This window comes from Arachis hypogaea, unplaced genomic scaffold (assembly GCF_003086295.3).
Source record: "Arachis hypogaea cultivar Tifrunner unplaced genomic scaffold, arahy.Tifrunner.gnm2.J5K5 arahy.Tifrunner.gnm2.scaffold_62, whole genome shotgun sequence".
In the NCBI taxonomy this organism is placed as follows: Eukaryota; Viridiplantae; Streptophyta; class Magnoliopsida; order Fabales; family Fabaceae; genus Arachis; species Arachis hypogaea.
Window position 1 is genome coordinate 12225 of NW_027255486.1, and position 18557 is coordinate 30781.

The window sequence follows — 18557 nt, forward strand, 5'->3', positions numbered from 1 at the left end:
ATTGCTGGAAAGCCCTGGATGTCTACTTTCCAACGCAATTAAGAGTGCACCAATTGGGTTTCTGTAGCTCCAGAAAATCCACTTCGAGTATAGGGAGGTCAGAATCCAACAGCATATGTAGTCCTTCTTCAGAAATTACCTGAAATCACAGAAAAATACCCAAACTCCTAGTAAAGTGCTGAAATGTGATTTTTATTTAGAAACTAATAAAATTATATTAAAAACTAACTAAATCATACTAAAAACTATGTAAAAACAATGCCAAAAAGCATATAAATTATCCGCTCATCACTTTAGAAAATGAAAATGAAATTGAAATTGAAAACAAATTACAAATGAAATTCCTAATCTAGCATCTCTTTGTGCCTTTGAGTGATGACGTTGCGCTCTGCTTGCTTTGGGGCTTTTGTTGATTTGGATTTGGCCTTGAATAAATGGATAAGGAGTGGCTTGGTTAGGGTCCCAGTGGAGCATTCTGTTGGATTAGTGTACTCCACGTTCACTTGCCTTGGGCGTTCCCTTCACGTGCTCAAATCTGGTGCCTCATAGAGTTCAATTAGTGAACGCTACGTTCACTCGAGTGAACATTGTTCCTTGTCGTGCGCTCCTTGGTGGGCATATTTTCCTTGCCTAGCATTCATTTAGTGAACACTGAGTTCACTTTATTGAACGTGGCTTCTTGATTTCCCTTGGTCCTCCACTAGTGATTGAACGTTGCTGGGACAAGGCTTAAAGAAAAGCCGAAAATGCTCACTTTATTGAGCGTAGCATTCACTTTAATGAACGCTTGATGCTTTCATGTTCATTCCCATGTTTGAAGGTAGCATTCTCTTTAATGAACGCTAATGTATTACATGCTTATTATATTACTTAGTAATGCAATGCATTAATGTAAGCTTTATTTATTCATTTGCCAATTGCATTAAAAATGTTTGGTTTTAATTAATAATGCTAATGCATTAAAGTTAAAGCATTCATTCATTTAACGCCTTGGTCAATTAGCAGTGGTAATTAAATATTTCATGCATGCATGCTTTCATTGGCCTAAGTTAATAATGCTAATGTGTTCATGCATTACATAAATAATTAAATGCATGCATACATAAGCATTAATGCATGATTATTCATGATAATGAAATAGCATGGTTATTAATTATTAATGGATGCATAATCATTAATGCATATCCAAGGCTTCATAGTCATAGGACACGCTTTTAAAAGCGTGGCCTAAGGTTTCAAAGCGTGTTCAAACATCAAAGTGTGTTCTAAAATTATTATTTTCTTCTTTTGAGCTGATTTTGTGCTATTTTGCTTCTATTTCCACTTATTTCCCACTAAATTTATAAAATCAAAAGATCAAAGAAATGTATCATTTAAGCACAAAAGAATGCAATATTTAAGCACTAATCATCAATTTCTTGTATGAAAAAGCATAGAAAAATATGACATGATGACATGTCATCACAACACCAATCTTAAACCTTGCTTGTCCCCAAGCAAGAAAAGAATCATGCAGTACATTTTGACAAACCAAGGTGAGAAGAATGGCAAGTTAATATTCATGGTAGGCTAGTTTTCTATGCATGCTACAATCACAAAAGAAATGTAAATGATTGATGCTTCTATCTAGCTCATTTGATGAAATCTTTTCCTTGTGTTTCTTCCTTGAAATAAGCTTTTCATTCTCTTAATAGCTTCTTCTTTTAGGTGCTTTACCCCATGAGTTGATAACAAAGCTGCGATTCTAAATGCTTTGTTTTCAAGCATTAACACTTGATACATAAGCACCACAAGCATTGAATTAGAGGACTTCATTAATCTCATTTGTTTCTTTTCTTGACTCTCTAATTGTTGATGCTCAGAACCTTGAGCTTTGAGGGAGTGCTTTTGCACTTGAGCCTAGCCTTGACTTTTAAGTGTTTTATTTTCAAGCTTTTTGCCTGATACATAAACACCACAAGTACTTAACAAATGAATTGTCATTGGTATTCAGAGCCTTCAACTTTCTCATTCTTTCCCTTTTTCTTTTTTCGCCTTATTTGCATTTGCTTCCTTCAAGGTTCTCATGATTTCCAAAGATTTCACAAAATATCCTAGATGAAAACTTCAACTAAATAAAATCTAATGCAACTGAGCAACAATTAACCATACTAGCTTTCCAATACTTGTATGCACATGCTAAGTTCTCTTTTAATTCCTTGTTTCTTTATGATCATGATACTTTACAACTTTAAACTTTACAAAACTCAAGTTGGTAGTCATAGTGGCATAGCAACATGTTACAGATCAAAATTCAGGCTATGCTTATTCATACACACATGTAAACAGAGAAGATAAAGATAATCATGCAATTTAAAGTGCTAGAAACAAATGAGAGGAAAAGGAACTTTACAACCTTGTAATTCATCTTCTCTACTATTGTCCTTTTCCTACTATTCTTCCCCCTTCCCATACCAAACTCAGAATGCTTGCTAATCCTCAAGCAATAATCAGAATAATGGTGATGGGGCTAAGATGGATCATGAGTGTCTTACACAATGAAATGTTAGTAATACATGTATTTAAGCAAGCAAAATTAAGAATAACCATCAAGGCACAAGAAACAGAGACATTGGGGTTGCAAACATAAGAAGGTGTGCATGATACATTGCATAAAGAATGAGTGGCACACCAAACTTAGTGTGACGCTTTCACTTTGAATTAATGCAAGTATCCAGTAATGATTGGAAGTAAATTTTGTTGCATAGCAACACCAAACTTAGAATACAACCATATGTCAATTTATTTAAACTAAAACTAAAGACATGGAACTGTTATATGCTAATAACACAATCACCAAGTGAAGAATTTGTCACAGTCAGGATTTCTTGGTGAGGTATTAGCAACAACAGTTAATGAGCAAACTAAAAGACAACACTAAAAACAAAGAAATGACTAAAGAGAATGAAAAAGTGTGAAACCAAAAGAAAATTAATACTGCAAAGGCTTTATGATTATACAGACAAGTGGTGTTGCTGGATTTATTGCACAGAAAATTATGTGGCACACCAAACTTAGAAACTTAGTGTGACACTTTCAGTTTAGAATTGGTTCAATTATCCATAAAGATTGAAAATAGATTGTTCCAGGGTAACACCAAACTTAGAATGTAATCATATGCCAATTTATTAAAATTAAACAAAGCAGAGAAAGAAAATAAACAAAGCAGACAGAGAGAGTAAACAAAGCAAAACAATGAAATGTTACCAACGGTTGGGTTGCCTCCCAACAAGCGCTCTTTTAGTGTCATTAGCTTGACATGTTGTTCTTCACTTTCTTCCTCTTTTTCTAGTTTGTTAAGAGGAATGACCTCAAGGGGCAGAAGATTCAGCTATTGTCCCCTGTCTTGGTCTCTCCTCAGCAAGCTTCCTTTTGTTAATGGCTTGATTGAGCTTGCTTGCTAGATTAGGGGTAGGATTGGTGCTCTTGATAGTTGCCTTCACTTCTTGGATATCAATACTTGGTGGTTGTATGATTGTTGGAGTGTTTTCTTCATTAAAAGCCTTTTGAATTGGTTGTTCCATGAGCCCTTCATCTATGTAATTCTCTGCTTCACTTGAGTATGAGCTTTCTTGATTGTCTTCCTCACTTTCTTGTTCCTTCACTTCCTCCTTTACACTCAACATTTGTCTTAATAGCACTTTCATAGAGGAGCTTTGTTGATCTTCCCAAGATTTCTTCATCTCCTTTTCATATCTTTCAATCACAGATTCAAGTGTTGAGAATCTTTGGTTCAGGGAAGTTTGTGGGGGTTGTGAGTTTCCATGTTCCCTTGTCATCTCAAGTGGCTTTGGTGGATATGCACGTTCAGGTTTAAATTCCTCTACCACCTCCTCTTTCTTCACTGAAAATTCACTTGACACAGAGACCTCTTCATCTTGCTCTTCTACTTCTTCCTTCACATCCACCAATTGATCTTCATCTTCCATGCTTAGCAATTCTTTGTTTCTCCTTACTTGCTCCAAATATCTATCCATCTTATTGCAGAGGGCTTGTTGTTCTTTCCAAGAGTCTATGGATGTTTGCAAGTATTGTTCAAATGCTAGCTCAAGGGATGAAGGTTGAGAGAAATTTTATGGACATAGATGTGTTGTGGTGATGTTGTTTTGAGTAGTATGGAATGAATCTTGTGAGTTGTGGAATGAATTTTGTGAATGTTGAAATGAGTCTTCTGTGTAGTGAAATGAATCTTGTGGTTGGTGAGGTGAGTTGTATGGATCTTGAGAGAGGCTTTTTGTTGAGGCTAAATCAAGTGATAAAAAATTTTTAAGTGGAAAATTGGGAGGTGAGGTTGGACAATTTAGCATGAATGAATTGAAGGTTTGCTCAAGTGATGATGGCTCTTGATTAATGGAGTATGAACTATCAAATGCTTTATAGTTTTGATCCTCCCATCCACAATGTGAATCATTGTAGAATTCATCACAATATGGTTCATTTTGTGGCATTGGGGGACAGTCTTGCATGAATTCATCGAAAGCACACTCTAGTGATGATGTCTCTTGATAAACCAAGTATGGATCACCAATATCTCTTTGATTTTGACCCTCTCAGTCATAATCTGAGTGGTTGTTATACCTGTATGAATCATCTTGTGGCTCTGGGAGGTGTTCATACTTGTTTATTCCTTGTTGATACTCCCATCCACCATTAGCATAATAACATGAATTATTTTGAGCTGTTGGGTAGTATTCCATGGAATTGTCTTGATTAGCATATCCCCATTGGTTGGATTGCTCATAATCTGTTGATTCTTGGTGATTTTCCCAGCCACCATTAGAATAATGACTTGAATAATTTTGTTGTGGTGGCAAATATCCCATATGATTCTCTTGCTCATCTTGTGGTTCTGAAGCATATCTCCAATGATTGGAGTGCTCAGAATTTGTATTTTCTTGGTGATATTCCCAGCCACCATTAGAGATTGGTGATGGTGGGTAATATCCCATAAAATCTGTTTGATTATAAGATGAGTTGAACTCCATTTGAATTTTGTAAAACACATAACCAACGAAAATTGAAATTCATGCCACAGAGAAAAATTTCTTAGTGAGGCAATAACTCAAACACCTTGGTGTCAGTTTAAATCAGAAAACAAAAACAAAGAAAATGCTTAATCTAGACTTCTCACCCACTTAATCATTGTCGATCTCAATCAATCCCCGGCAACGGCGCCAAAAACTTGATGGGTGAAAATTAGATTTCCAAACAAACTCACTAGCAAATGTACCGGGTCGCATCAAGTAGTAATAACTCACAAGAGTGAGGTCGATCCCACAGGAATTGATGGATCAAGCAACTTTAGTGAGGTGATTAGTTTAGTCAAGCTAACATTGGTGAGTTGAATGAAATGTAGCCAACAGAAAGTAAATTGCAGAAATTATAAATTGCAGAATGTAAATTGGACAAAAGATTAAATAGTAAAAAAAGTAAATTGCAGAAGATCTAACTTGCAGGAAATAAATTGACAAAATATTAAAGAACAAGAAGTGTAGATTGCAGCAAATGTAAAGGGGGCTGGGTGCTGGAAATTAAATGAAGAAGTAGAACAAATCTTAGAACAATTGAAGATTTAAATTGCATGAAAAATAAATTCAGATCACATCAAGCTCAAATGTAAAGTAGCAGAATGTAAATTTGCAGAGAAATAGAAGTGTAGAAGAGTAAATCAAGCTAAATGAAATCGAAACTGTGAAATTGAAGAAGAACAGAATTACAGGAAGATGTAAATTGCATAAACTCAATTGAATTCAACACTTGAAATGTAAAGTACAGAAAAATAAATGTGTATCAAAGAGAGTTTTGTATTCTATCCTACTCCTACTCCTATTGCTCTCTAGCAGAGCCAGCCTCTCTTTATGAAATAATATTGATGCCTTTATATAGGCTTTACAAAATGAAATGAAATTAAAATTGAAAACAAATTACAAATGAAATTCCTAATCTAGCTTATCTTTGTTCCTTTGAGTGATAATGTTGGGCTCTGCTTGCTTTGGGACTTTTGTTGATTTGGATTTGGCCTTGAATAAATGGATAAGGAGTGGCTTGGTTAGGCTCCCAGTATAGCGTTCCGTTGGATTAGTGAACTCCTCGTTCACTTGCCTTGGGCGTTCCCTTCACGTGCTCAAATCTGGCGCCTCATAGCGTTCAATTAGTGAACGCTACATTCACTCGAGTGAATGTTGTTCCTTGTGGTGCGTGCCTTATTGGGCATATTTTCCTTGCCTAGCATTCATTTAGTGAATGCTTAGTTCACTTTATTGAACGTGGCTTCTTGATTTCCCTTGGTCCTCCACTAGTGATTGAACGTTGCTGGGACAAAGCTTAAAGAAAAGCCCGAAAACACTCACTTTATTGAGCGTAGCATTCACTTTAATGAACACTTGATGCTTTCATGTTCATTTCCATGTTTGAAGGTAGCATTCTCTTTAATGAATGCTAATGTATTACATGCTTATTATATTACTTAGTAATGCAATGCATTAATGTAAGCTTTATTTGTTCATTTGCCAATTGCATTAGAAATGTATGGCTTTAATTAATAATGCTAATGCATTAACGTTAAAGCATTCATTTATTTAATGCCTTGGTCAATTAGAATTAGTAATTAAATATTTCATGCATGCATGCTTTCATTGGCCTTAGTTAATAATGCTAATGCGTTCATGCATTGCATAAATAATTAAATGCATGCATACATAAGCATTAATGCATGATAATTCATCATAATGAAATAGCATGGTTATTAATTATTAATGCATGCATAAGCATTAATGCATATGCCAAGGCTTCATGGTCATGGGCCACGCTTTTAAAATCATGGCCTAAGGTTCCAAAGCGTGCTCAAACTTCAAAGTGTGCCCCAAAATTCTTCTTTTCTTCTTTTGAGCTGATTTTGTGCTAATTTGCTTCTTTTTCTACTTATTTCCTACAAAATTTATAAAATCAAAAGATCAAAGAAATATATCATTTAAGCACAAAAGAATGCAATATTTAAGCACTAATCATCAATTTCTTATATGAAAAAGCATAGAAAAATATGAGATGATGACATGTCATCACCTGCCGCTGCTATAGAGGATGAAGGTCTAGCTGCCTCTACTGCTGCTCTAGCTCGAGAGCGGCGTCTGGATGGGGGCTTCTCGTGCACCCATGTACCCCACGGAATAGTAACCTCCTTGTCGTCGTTGTCTGGGTGGGGTGGTGTCACATCATCGTCCCTCCATGGGGCACCGGTTAGCTCAATCATGCTAGTGACCAATGTGAGAAATGGTAGAAGGCCACGGATCTGTGCTCGCCACATGCCTTGCCTGATCAACCGGGGGAAGTATACCTCCTTCCCCTCCATGACACAGCCAATCAGAAAAAGCATATACATGTAACATAGTGGGCGAATATCTGCTGCCAACACTACAACATATATGGCCTTTAGCAATGCCAAATTTTGTAACATCTTAAAACCGATATTGTAAATAGGTTTAGACAACGGTTTTTTATAGTGTTACTGTTGAATTCAATTTTTCATTATTTTATAGCAACAAATTAAAACCGTTCTCTTTGACTATTTTAAAGAACGGTTTTATAACCGTTACCATGATTTGTATTTAAGCAACGGTTTTTTATCGTTGTTTAAATAATTGTACAAAGAAAACGCATAAAAACCGTTGCCAAAATGCTACACTTGAAAACCGTTCTATTAGATGGTCTTAGACAACGATTTTTACAGTATTGCTATTGAAGTTTAATTTTTTATTATGCTATAGTAATGAAATAAAACTGTTCTCTTTGACTATTTTAAAGAACGATTTTATAACCATTACAACAATTGTTTATGAAACAACAATTTTCTAATATTATTTAAATAATTATACAAATTAAACAATACCAATAAAAATAATTTTAAATAATCATATAAATTAAAACTATTTTTCTATAAATACTGAGTTTATAAAATACTCAAAAACTATTGTTATAAATATATTTTAATTTTAGAATAAATATTATATATTTATTGAAAAAATTTCTCTCTAAGATAATTAAGGACATTGATCTCTTAAAATAAAATTTCAGAGCGCGCTCTTCCTCCCACCACCATCAACGTAACTCTAACGTACACCAATTAGGCCATCAGGCTCAGAGCTGTAACAATCTAAGTTTTCAGAAAATTAAATAATAAATTATTTACAATTTATTATAATTGTTGAGAATTTTATTTTAAGAAAATTATTTGACTGAGAATAATTAATTAGACTTTCATAAAAATTAAAGTTTAAATTAATTAAAATTTTATTATAATTTTTATTATAATCGAATGTTTCACATAATTTCAGTAATTAATAAATAAAAAAAATTATATAATTTAAGTTAAATAACTTTTATTATAAATAATTTATGATTTAATTAAGTTCCTTATTAATACTTTATTCCTTATTATGAATATTTTACATTATATAATTTGATTTAAATAATTGATATTCATGTAATTTAATACTTTATTTTTTATGAGTAAAAAATTAATTATTTCGTCTTATAATTTTAAATGAGAATGCATAATTAAAAATCAATTAATAAATTGATACAACAAATTCCTTTAACTCTAAATTTCCAATTTCATTTTACCCTAAATTCCCACCTTAAACAAAAGAAACCCTAATTTTCCCCTTTTCCCAACCTAAAACACGCAGGCCTTCACCCCTCTTTTCTCTTTCAACCCACGCACACACAGCAAAGGAAGAGAAGAGAGGTCATGTCACCGTCAGATCTGAAGCCGCCGAGGAGCCGAACGCCGTCGAAGCCGCACCGTCGCGTCACCGTCGCTCTGCCTCCGTCGAACCCGTCACACCGCCGCTACCGTGATGTCATTGCTGTCGCAAGGGAGAAGAGATGCGTGAGGAAGGAAGCTCGTTGGGGAGAAAAAAGACGCCATCTGTGCTGCCAGATCCGTCACGTATGATCTCCACTGTCGCCGTCGAAGGTCCGTCGCCGTGGACGTGGAGAGGAGCCGCCGTTCATGCTTGTCGCCACCAAAAGAGGAGCCGCTGCCACCGTCGATTGTCACTGGAAAAAACACCGTACCGCCGTGCCTCTGGTCGCCAGAATCACGGACCGGGGAGAAGGGGGCTACCACTCCTGTTGCTGCTGCTTCGTACTTTTATTGTAAGTTGTCTCTGTTTTGAATTCCATTGAATTCATTTCTGTTTTCGATTCCATTGAGTTTGAATTCTCCATTTTATTGTAACCATGGTCACTGTTGTTAGAGTTTAATTGATTTGGTTTCTGTTTTGATTTGAATTTTAATTTGGTATAATGCTGTCTATTTTGGTCACTAGTTCTCTGAGTTTAAATGAACGGTTCTCTCAGTGATAATATTCTAGGTGATTGAGTGATGCAACTTTTATGTAAATTAAGCTTTATGACACTCCCTGTAAACATAGAGATGGATTATCACACTTCACCACCCTAAAGATACTGTAAACATGGAGATGGATTATAACTGGTGACTATTTCCTTATGAGGAGTAGCATTCTAGAGTTAATGAGTTATTGCATGAGTTATAGAGTTCATGAGTACATGCAATCCATCTTTTTGATTTTGTGGCACCATGCTTTTGCTACATTTCAATCTCAGACTTAATTTGATGCCCTGAACAAGCTGCTCTTACATTGTATTTTTATTGTTGCTATACTGTGAATTATTTCTACTATTATTTTTGCTTTGTATAATATATGACCTGTTTTCACATTAAGATCAGTGTATTAGTACTTCTATTGATTAGGCACATCTTATTAAAAGATGGGAATCTTTTTTTCTTTTAGCTGCTTTTTGCAATTGCTGACAAGTGCGGTACTGCTCTGAGAAACATCAAGTAGCCGAATTGTTTAAATGTTTTATTTAGTCTTCTTTCCACAAATTTTATCCTAATAGTTATCTTTCTTTTCCTCGTTCCCTCTCTCTATTAGTAAACATTATTAGGATTAGGCTTAGTATTATATTTAATTTGCTAACTTTTTTGTTCACTGGAAAATCATTATAAAGGTGAGGGAGAACTTAGTATTATATTTAATTCTGCTTCCCTGCTTCTACCTCGCTGCATCTGCTTCACCGCCTTGGCTGATTGTGGGTTGTCATCTGTGGTAAGTGGTCTTTTTCTCTGATTTTCTTTTGTTTTGTTAGGGCGTGTTTGGCTGTTGGCCATTTTTGTTGGAGTTAAGAAGAAGAAAGGAAAGTGGTGTGTGAGTTTCTGCTTTTGTGTTTGTTTCAGTCCTTTGAATAGTGATTAGAGTTTGGATTATGAGATGAAACGTGATTAACTGATTATGGTGTTGCGATTAGGGAGTGGAATAAAGTATGGAAATGTGGGATTTGCTAATCTTTTGCTGTTGCTTTTGTTCACTAAATTATTATTTGGAAATGTTGTTGTGATTTTATTTTAATTTTAATATTGATTTAGTATGTAACTGGTTCTCTGTCAATGCTGCTCTGATTTTGTTTTAATTTTAATATTCATTTGTAATAATAATGTTATAAGTTTGATTTGGCAATTAGGTCTCTGAAAATGTTGTTCTGGTTTTGTTTTGGTTTTAATATTAATTTTATATTGATGTAGTATAATACTGTTTGATTTTGATTTGGAAATTGGTTCTCTGGAAATGCTATTTTAATTTTAATATTGATTTGGTATAGTGCTATTATGATTTTGGTCAGAATAGGATAAGAGTATTGGAAAACTGATTCATCTGTGTTTTCTTGACCTCTCTAACACTCCATTGCAGACACTACCAGATTCCATTTATGATCTGCATAATTTGCAGATACTATTGTTGACAAACTACCCTAAACTCACAAGTTTACCTAAAAGAATATGTGATTTGATAAGCTTGCGTTACCTTGATATCAGAGGTAGCAGTGTGCAAGAGATACCTTAGGAAATGCTATAACTAACTCATAGTTCTTGATGAGTGTTGCAGAGAAATCAAACGGTATCTTTTTTCTTTTGGATCATTTACTGTGAGAAGGATATAGATACCATACTCAGGAATATATGAAAAGATGAGTATGTAATAAGTCTTGGCTTTAATAGTCATAAATTGACTTGGTATATACTTTTCATCTTCCTCAAAAACTAGTACTTTCATAGCTTCTTCTAGCACTTATATTATAAGTTTTAACGTATTTATTTTTTTTTTTTATATTCTCTATCATAGTCTTTACTATTTGAACTTTTTTCTTAATCATATTGAATCACAATGAATCCAAAATCTAAATCTTCTACAATTGAGCTACACTACAGGTAAAGAGCAATTGGATGAGAATGAAGGAAATAATATAGAGGAGAAGGACAAGGATTATATTAATCCAACTGAGACTAAGGTCATAGATAATACTGTGAAAGGTAAATTTTTGATCTCTTTAAAAACATTTTATGACATCATTTCTCTTTAAATTTACTGCTGTGAAAGATTTATATATGATGACTTCTTTGTATAATAGGGATATATTTTAATAAATAATTTATTGGATCTATTAATTGGTGAGGGGCAGCAGGGCGGGGGTTGAAAAAGAGTGTTCGATGAGCATGATGATGAAAATGGTTGTATGTGAGGACATGGTTTTTTGTTATTTTCATTAATAAGCACGATTAATTTACTTGAATTGATTAATTTGAGCTAGGCTTTCAATAAAATCAAGACTCAAGTTAAATAGCAAAACCCGAACAAGAAAATCAAGACTCAAGTGTTAAATAGTTAGTTTTCGTATAGCAGTTGTGAGAGTCTGTGACTTTTACTTGATGCACTAGGCTATAAATAACTCTCTCTCTCTATGTAATTGAGGTGTAATTGCTATCATTTTTCTAAATAATAGTTCAGTTTACTTTCACTGTAAGCTATCTATTTTTTAGCTTCTGCATCTTTTCTATTTAGTCCTAGTTCATTCTTTCTTCTTTCTTTTTGGGAAAGTTTCTAGTTCATTCTTTGGGGAAGTTTCTAGTTCATTCTACATCTTTTCTAGTAGTTTTAGTATCTTTGAATATATTATGGTAATTTTAATTAGTCTCTTTGTATAGAGACAACAGTGAAGAAAACATGAGGACCTACAGAATGCTTGAAGATTCATGTAGGACAGTTGGAAGATAGAGAAGAAATTACTCTAGATATTGAAGGAGAGGCAATTGGTCCTACTGATGAAGTTGTAAACAACTTGAGCAAATTGGGCAGTGGCAAGGAATTCAGATATTTGTCCATTAATTTTCACAAACTGCAAGGGGATTAAAGAAAAAGAAGCTATTTGGGAATATGTTCAATTCAGAATATTAGTCTTGTTTCTTTTAGAAACATAAGGACATGTACACATTTTATTCTTACTAGCAAATAATTTGATTGTGGATCTGACAACAATGTTTATAAGTCAAATTTAATGGGAAATGTGCAATTATTTTTCTTTAGTGAATTTATTCAAATAGTTTAGATTATTTATTGATACTAAATAATTAAAAAAAATTGAAATTAAAACTGTTGCCAAAAAACGACACAAATGGTAACGTTTTAGACGACTATAAAATGGTAATGATATTAAAACCGTTTTCAAAAAATGACACCAACAGTAACGCTTTAAAACCGTTGGCTTTGTGAATAATAAAACTACAACAGTTTAAAACTGTTGCCTATTCAGTTATGGTTTTAAACCGTTGGTTTATGAAAGAGAACGTTTTAAAACCGTTGCTTATCGAGTAACGGTTCAAAACCGTTGTTTAAAATTTTCTTTCAAAACCGTTGTCTATGTCAGTAATTTTGGCAATGGTTTTTTGGTTCCTGTTGCCTTAGGTAAAAAACCGTTGCCTTTGACCATTGGCAATGGCCGCATATACCACAGGTCAAAAACCGTTGCCAAAGCGTTGCCTAAAGTTTTAGGAACGGTTTTTCAATCTACGGCAACGGTTTTTGACCGTTGCGAAAACCCTTATTTGTTGTAGTGCAAGTCCTAGCCTCTCTAGACAAATAAGCAAATAACATCCCCTTGGGCCTTTGGTTGTTAGAGTCCATCACCCAAGGAGCGTCCGTGTCGCAATAATGCATTTCAGCTCCTCATAATCAAAGGTCACAGCATTCATAGCTATCTCTGCCTGCTGGTATACACATGTGTCACCGGTCCGGGGTAGACAATTCAAAACACCCTCAATAGCAGCCTCAGTCACTAAGACCTGTCCGCCCCGTAGGTGGACTGACTCAAGATTCGTGCGAAAGAGGTTGCAGTAGAACTCCTTGACCTATGAGGTTTTTATTCTTCCCAAATCCCTATCGACAAACCCTAAACCCAGTCCTTGAATACGAGCATTAATGGAGCGCCTCAGGTCATTGGAAAGGGCCAATTTCTTTTCAATGTTCAGCTTTGTCTTCCGATAGGTGGGGAAACGAGCAGCTCACAGTAAAGATTTGGAAACTTATATGTGTCAGTGGGTGGTAGCAGCTGGTTCTGTTTATCCACTTCATTAAGTGGGTTCTTGGCATAGTTGGCATAAGGAGAGAGGGTAGAGGCTTGAGATTTCTTCCTCTTTCTTGAGGTAGTAGCCTTTTCTTTTCCTCTATCGGCCATCCTGCAAGCAAATATGACATGATATAAACAAATAGGCTAAATAGGGGAATGGAAAGCAAGGAATGGCATATTAAGATGAAGTGAGTTAAAATGAAGAAAACTTGGAATACAAGCAGTATATGCACAATGCTTGTTTACTAAGCTCAATGAGCATCATACCCAAAAAGAATGGTTAAAGAGTTAGTTGAAGGCTAAAAAGCGAAATTAGCAGGTTAGGCATGTTAAAAGTTAGAAAACTGGTTCAAAAGTTAGGGGTATGATGGTCATTTGCTTAATCACAATGAATCACAAGTATGGATAACAAGCATACTCACAAACGTGAGGGAGAAGCAGTCATTGATGATGAAATATGAGATTGAAAAAGAAGCAATTAATTGAAGGTAAGTCATCAATTAATGTCGCGGTCATTGATAATGCAATAATTGGTGTTGCAAAGGTTGAAATGCACTTTGTGTAACATAAACCAAGTTAGAAACTAATTTGACTGAAAAAGAGTTACACAAGTTGAATTTACCAATTGTTGCAAATGAATGCACCATCTTCAACAAAATTGCAAGTTAAACTCAAATGGTAAGCTTAATCATTAACATGAGCAAAAGATAATTGAGTAACTTGAGAGATGAAAGTGCATGAAGGTTCAATGCATATCATGGGAAACAACATAATCGCAGAGATGCTAGCCAAAGTGACCGAGGGATTGAACTTGGTGTGAGGTAAGTAAATCTCAAACCAAGAGTGCCAAGTTCAATGCCTATGGTGTAAGTTGAAGAACACAACAATTTCGAGAAATTTAGGAAGCATTCTGGCAGTAAATCGGACGTTCCCGGATAGCAAACTGCAGGAAAATGCAAGTATATGAATCCAAAAGAATTTGCAACAACATGATAAGTAAGAATTGCATATATGCAGTAGCAAACTTAAGTTTACAAGCAGAATTCAGCAGGCAGCAATGAAATAGCAGCAAAGCAGTATCAACATGGAAACATAACAACTCATCAACCATCACTCAGCAAACAAGGAATATGTAATTCAAACGGGTAAACACAAACAGAGCAATTATCAGGCCTAGAATCATCTAACCACATCCTAACTACCTAACCGCATTTATTTCTATCTAGCCTATCATACAGGATTAATCAACTAACTAATCTAATCTAATCATGCCTAAAAAAATGAAAGCAGTAAAGAAACAGGGCAGAGGCAGGGTGTAACCTGGAGTGCAGAAGCAGTGATGGAATCGGGAATGGACAGGGGGGAGAGAGGGACAGAGATAGTGTGATGCCACTGATAAACCACTATTTCATGGTTTATCTTGTGCTCAATTGAGTAGTTTTTATCAACTCTTTACCCACTTATTCATATTATTTGCATGGTTTTACATTTGCCTTCCTAATTATATGCTTTGATTGAAAACATGCTTCTTTGGCCTTAAGTTCCCTATGTTTAATCCTCTCTTATTACCATTAGATGCCTTGATATGTGTGTTAAGTGATTTCAGAGATTACAGGGCAGGAATGACTCAGAGGATGGAAAGGAAGTGTGCAAAAGTGGAAGGAATACAAGAAGTTGGAGAAATTGCTAAGCTGTTCAGCCTGACCTCTTCGCACTCAAACAGCTATAACTTTAGCTACAGAGGTCCGAATGATGCGATTCAAGTTGTGTTGGAAAGCTAACGTTCGGGGCTTCGATTTGATATATAATATGCCATAGTTGCTCTGACGATAGGCGACGCAAATGCGTACTCCACGCGGACGCATCGCAGTGACGAAAAATCAGTGTGTTTTAATTCGCAACCAGCGAATTCTGGGCTGTTTCTGACCCAGTTCTCGGCCCAGAAAACACAGATTAGAGGCTATAAAGTAGGGGAATGCATCCATTCATGAGACAACAATACATACAACATTCATTCATAATTTTAGGAGTAGATGTAGTTTTTAGAGAGAGAGGTTCTCTCCTCTCTCTTAGGATTTAGGATTAAGATTTCTCTTACCTTCAGGATTGTTTCTTTTTTTATCAGGTTCAATGTTCTTTTTATTTATTTTTCCAATTTAATTTATGAACTTTTCCATGTTAGATTGATTTTCTTTTATTAATGCAATTGAGGTATTTCAAATTTATCACTTCTTCTATTCTTTTATTAGCGCTGGAGGCGTGCCAGTGCCACAATTCGTCCCACGCGACCGCGTCGCTGACGCGTCCACGTCGCAGGGGAATACTGGCCTCCCACCCGACCGCGTCACCCACGCGGCCGCGTGACCTGAAATCGGCGTAAAAAGGGTGCATGGCCGAAAGTTGTGCTGGAGTTGGGCTGGACTCGTACTGGCAGCCCAAGCCCTCCCACGCGAACGCGTGCCCCACGCGTCCGTGTCGTATTGGAAATAAGGCCACTCACGCGATTGCATGCCCCACGCGACCGCGTCACCCTGGATTTTGGCAATACTAAGTTTTGAACAGAGAGTTGTGCGACCGCGAGGCTGCACTCGCGCCACTAGCACAAATCGAGTCACGCGATCACGTGCCCCACGCGTCCGCGTCACCCAACCTTATCGCGCCCCACGCGACCGCGTCACCCACGCGACCACGTCGCCAACGTCGCACAACCTATCCAGATTAGTGCCAATTTTCTTATCTTTTCTTCTTCGAATCCTTATTCTTCTTATCTTTTCTTATTTTCTCTCACTTCCATTCTATTTTATTTAATTTATTTGCATATTTCATTCATTGCATTATTTTCACTGGTGTTGGAATTTTATTTGGGTCATTGTGGATTATTGCATGATTATTGACAATTATATATTACTTTTTAAAGGATGCTTGCATGTTCAATTTAATACTTTCAAATAGATTATTTACCATACATGCTATGTGTTTGTGAAAAAGCCCATATGGCATTATGCACTTCTCTATTATACTTTATACTATTTAATGCTTGCTTTTCATAAACCCCCTTTACTATTTTAATTGAATATAATTGTCAATACAAACATGGTAATTTATTACAAGTAATGCTTGGTCTATGCTACTCATGCCCTTTTTCGGCATGCCAATAAACACCCTGCATCCACTTATCTTTCGATGCACTGGCTATTTTTTATTGCTGGCTTTTCACATGTACTTGAGAGCATGTGTTAATGTCAATTACATCCTAATGTGCATCCATCACCACTCTTCCATTCTCTTCCTTGCTATATATCTATTTGAATTTAATTTACTTTCTCTTCCCTTCTTCAGGATGGCCACCAAGGAAGGAAAGGAGAAAGCTACTCCCAAACCGCTGGCAAGGAAAGGAACAAAAAAAAGAGCCCAGCTGAGAAACCATAACCCCCATCCACCTGCACATCTTAGCATGCACCGAGGACGGTGCAATCTTTAAGTGTGGGGAGGTTGATACCGATCTCCATGGGTTAGTACTTTCTTGTCTCAAACACCAATGTTTAAATTTTCTTTGTAGATTAGTTGTTGCATTTGCATATTTGTTTGATTTTTGCATATTTTACCACTTGATTAAAGTAATATTTTCTTTTTCAAGAAACCTTTTAAAGTATTTCACTAATTTGAATCAAATTTTTTGTTACACTTATTTGAAAAAATATTATATTGGAACATGGTTTAGAGCTCGAACACACAAAACCTGTGAGATTTTTTGAGCCTATTTGAATTGGTTGCATTTTATCAACCAAAAATTTTATTTTAGTGTGTATTTTTCTCTCAAAAATTGTGATCTTTGTCTTGCTTAATTCTATATTTCCATGGTTTAATGTATGCATGCACTTACATGATTGAGGCCTTTGTTTCACTGAGCTTACATACCCATATGGCCTTACCTTTCATTATCCTTTGCAAACCAATTTGAGCCTATTATACCCCTTTGTTCCTTACTTTAGCACATCATTAACTCTAAGCGGAAAATAATAATGTCCTTAATTTGAATCCTTAGTTAGCTTAGACTAGTGAGAGTACTCATAAATTAAGTGTGGGGAAGCGAATTTGGAAACAATTGGTTTGAGAATTGAGTATGTTAGAATTTTCTGAAAATGTGAAAAAAATATTTAGGACATGATTCATGCATCCAATAATTTAATTATATGCATTGAGAAAAATAAAAGAAAAAGAAAAATTATGTATAAAAAAAAGAGGAAAAAGAGCAAATAAGAAAAGGGGACAAAATGCCCCAAAGTAAATGTTGAAAACAATGCATATGAATTGTACTTGAAATTAGAATGCATAAATATGTGGAAAACATGGTTGATGGATAGTTAGATTTTGTACTGTGATTACATGGATTGTTTAAGTTAGGTGGAAAGTTTAAGTTAATTAAGGATTCAGATTTTAGTCCACTTGGCCAAATACAATCCTACCTTAACCCTAACCCCATTACAACCCTTAAAAGACCTCTTGATATGTGTATTTGTGCATTAAATTTATGTTGATTGTTAGATGAAGAGCAAGCCTTAGAAAGCAAGGTTAGTAGAGAATTGAGAGAATCGACCCTAAAAACACTTGAGTGATTAGAGTGTATACACTACCAGTGAGGGTTCGATGCTCAATTCCTTGTTCCCTGCTTTCATGAGCTATTTTCTTCTTGCATGACTATTTGTACTTCATTTTTATGATTTGAATTAGTGAAATCCAGTTCATATTTGTTCTTAAAAGATTTGTTTACTTTTAACCAAGTAGGTAAGAACATTTTGCATGTAGTTGCATTCATATAAGATAGGTTGCATTTCATACGTTCTACCATTCCTCTTCATTTCTTTATAGTTCTCTTGAGCTTAGCATGAGGACATGCTATTGTTTAAGTGTGGGGAGGTTGATAAACCACTATTTTATGGTCTATCTGGTACTCAATTGAGTAGTTTTTATTAACTCTTTACCCACTTATTCATACTATTTGCATAGTTTTATATTTCCTTCCTAATTATGTGTTT

General features: G+C 35.3%; 1 long non-coding RNA gene across 1 annotated transcript; it reads left to right on the forward strand.

Moving 5' to 3' along the window:
• Nucleotides 1-8683: 8683 nt before the first annotated feature.
• On the forward strand, nucleotides 8684-12481 carry LOC140183433 (uncharacterized). The gene is made up of 3 exons (XR_011879415.1): nucleotides 8684-9195; nucleotides 11330-11431; nucleotides 12104-12481. It is a non-coding gene; the product is annotated as an uncharacterized lncRNA (long non-coding RNA).
• The last annotated feature ends 6076 nt before the right edge of the window (nucleotides 12482-18557 follow it).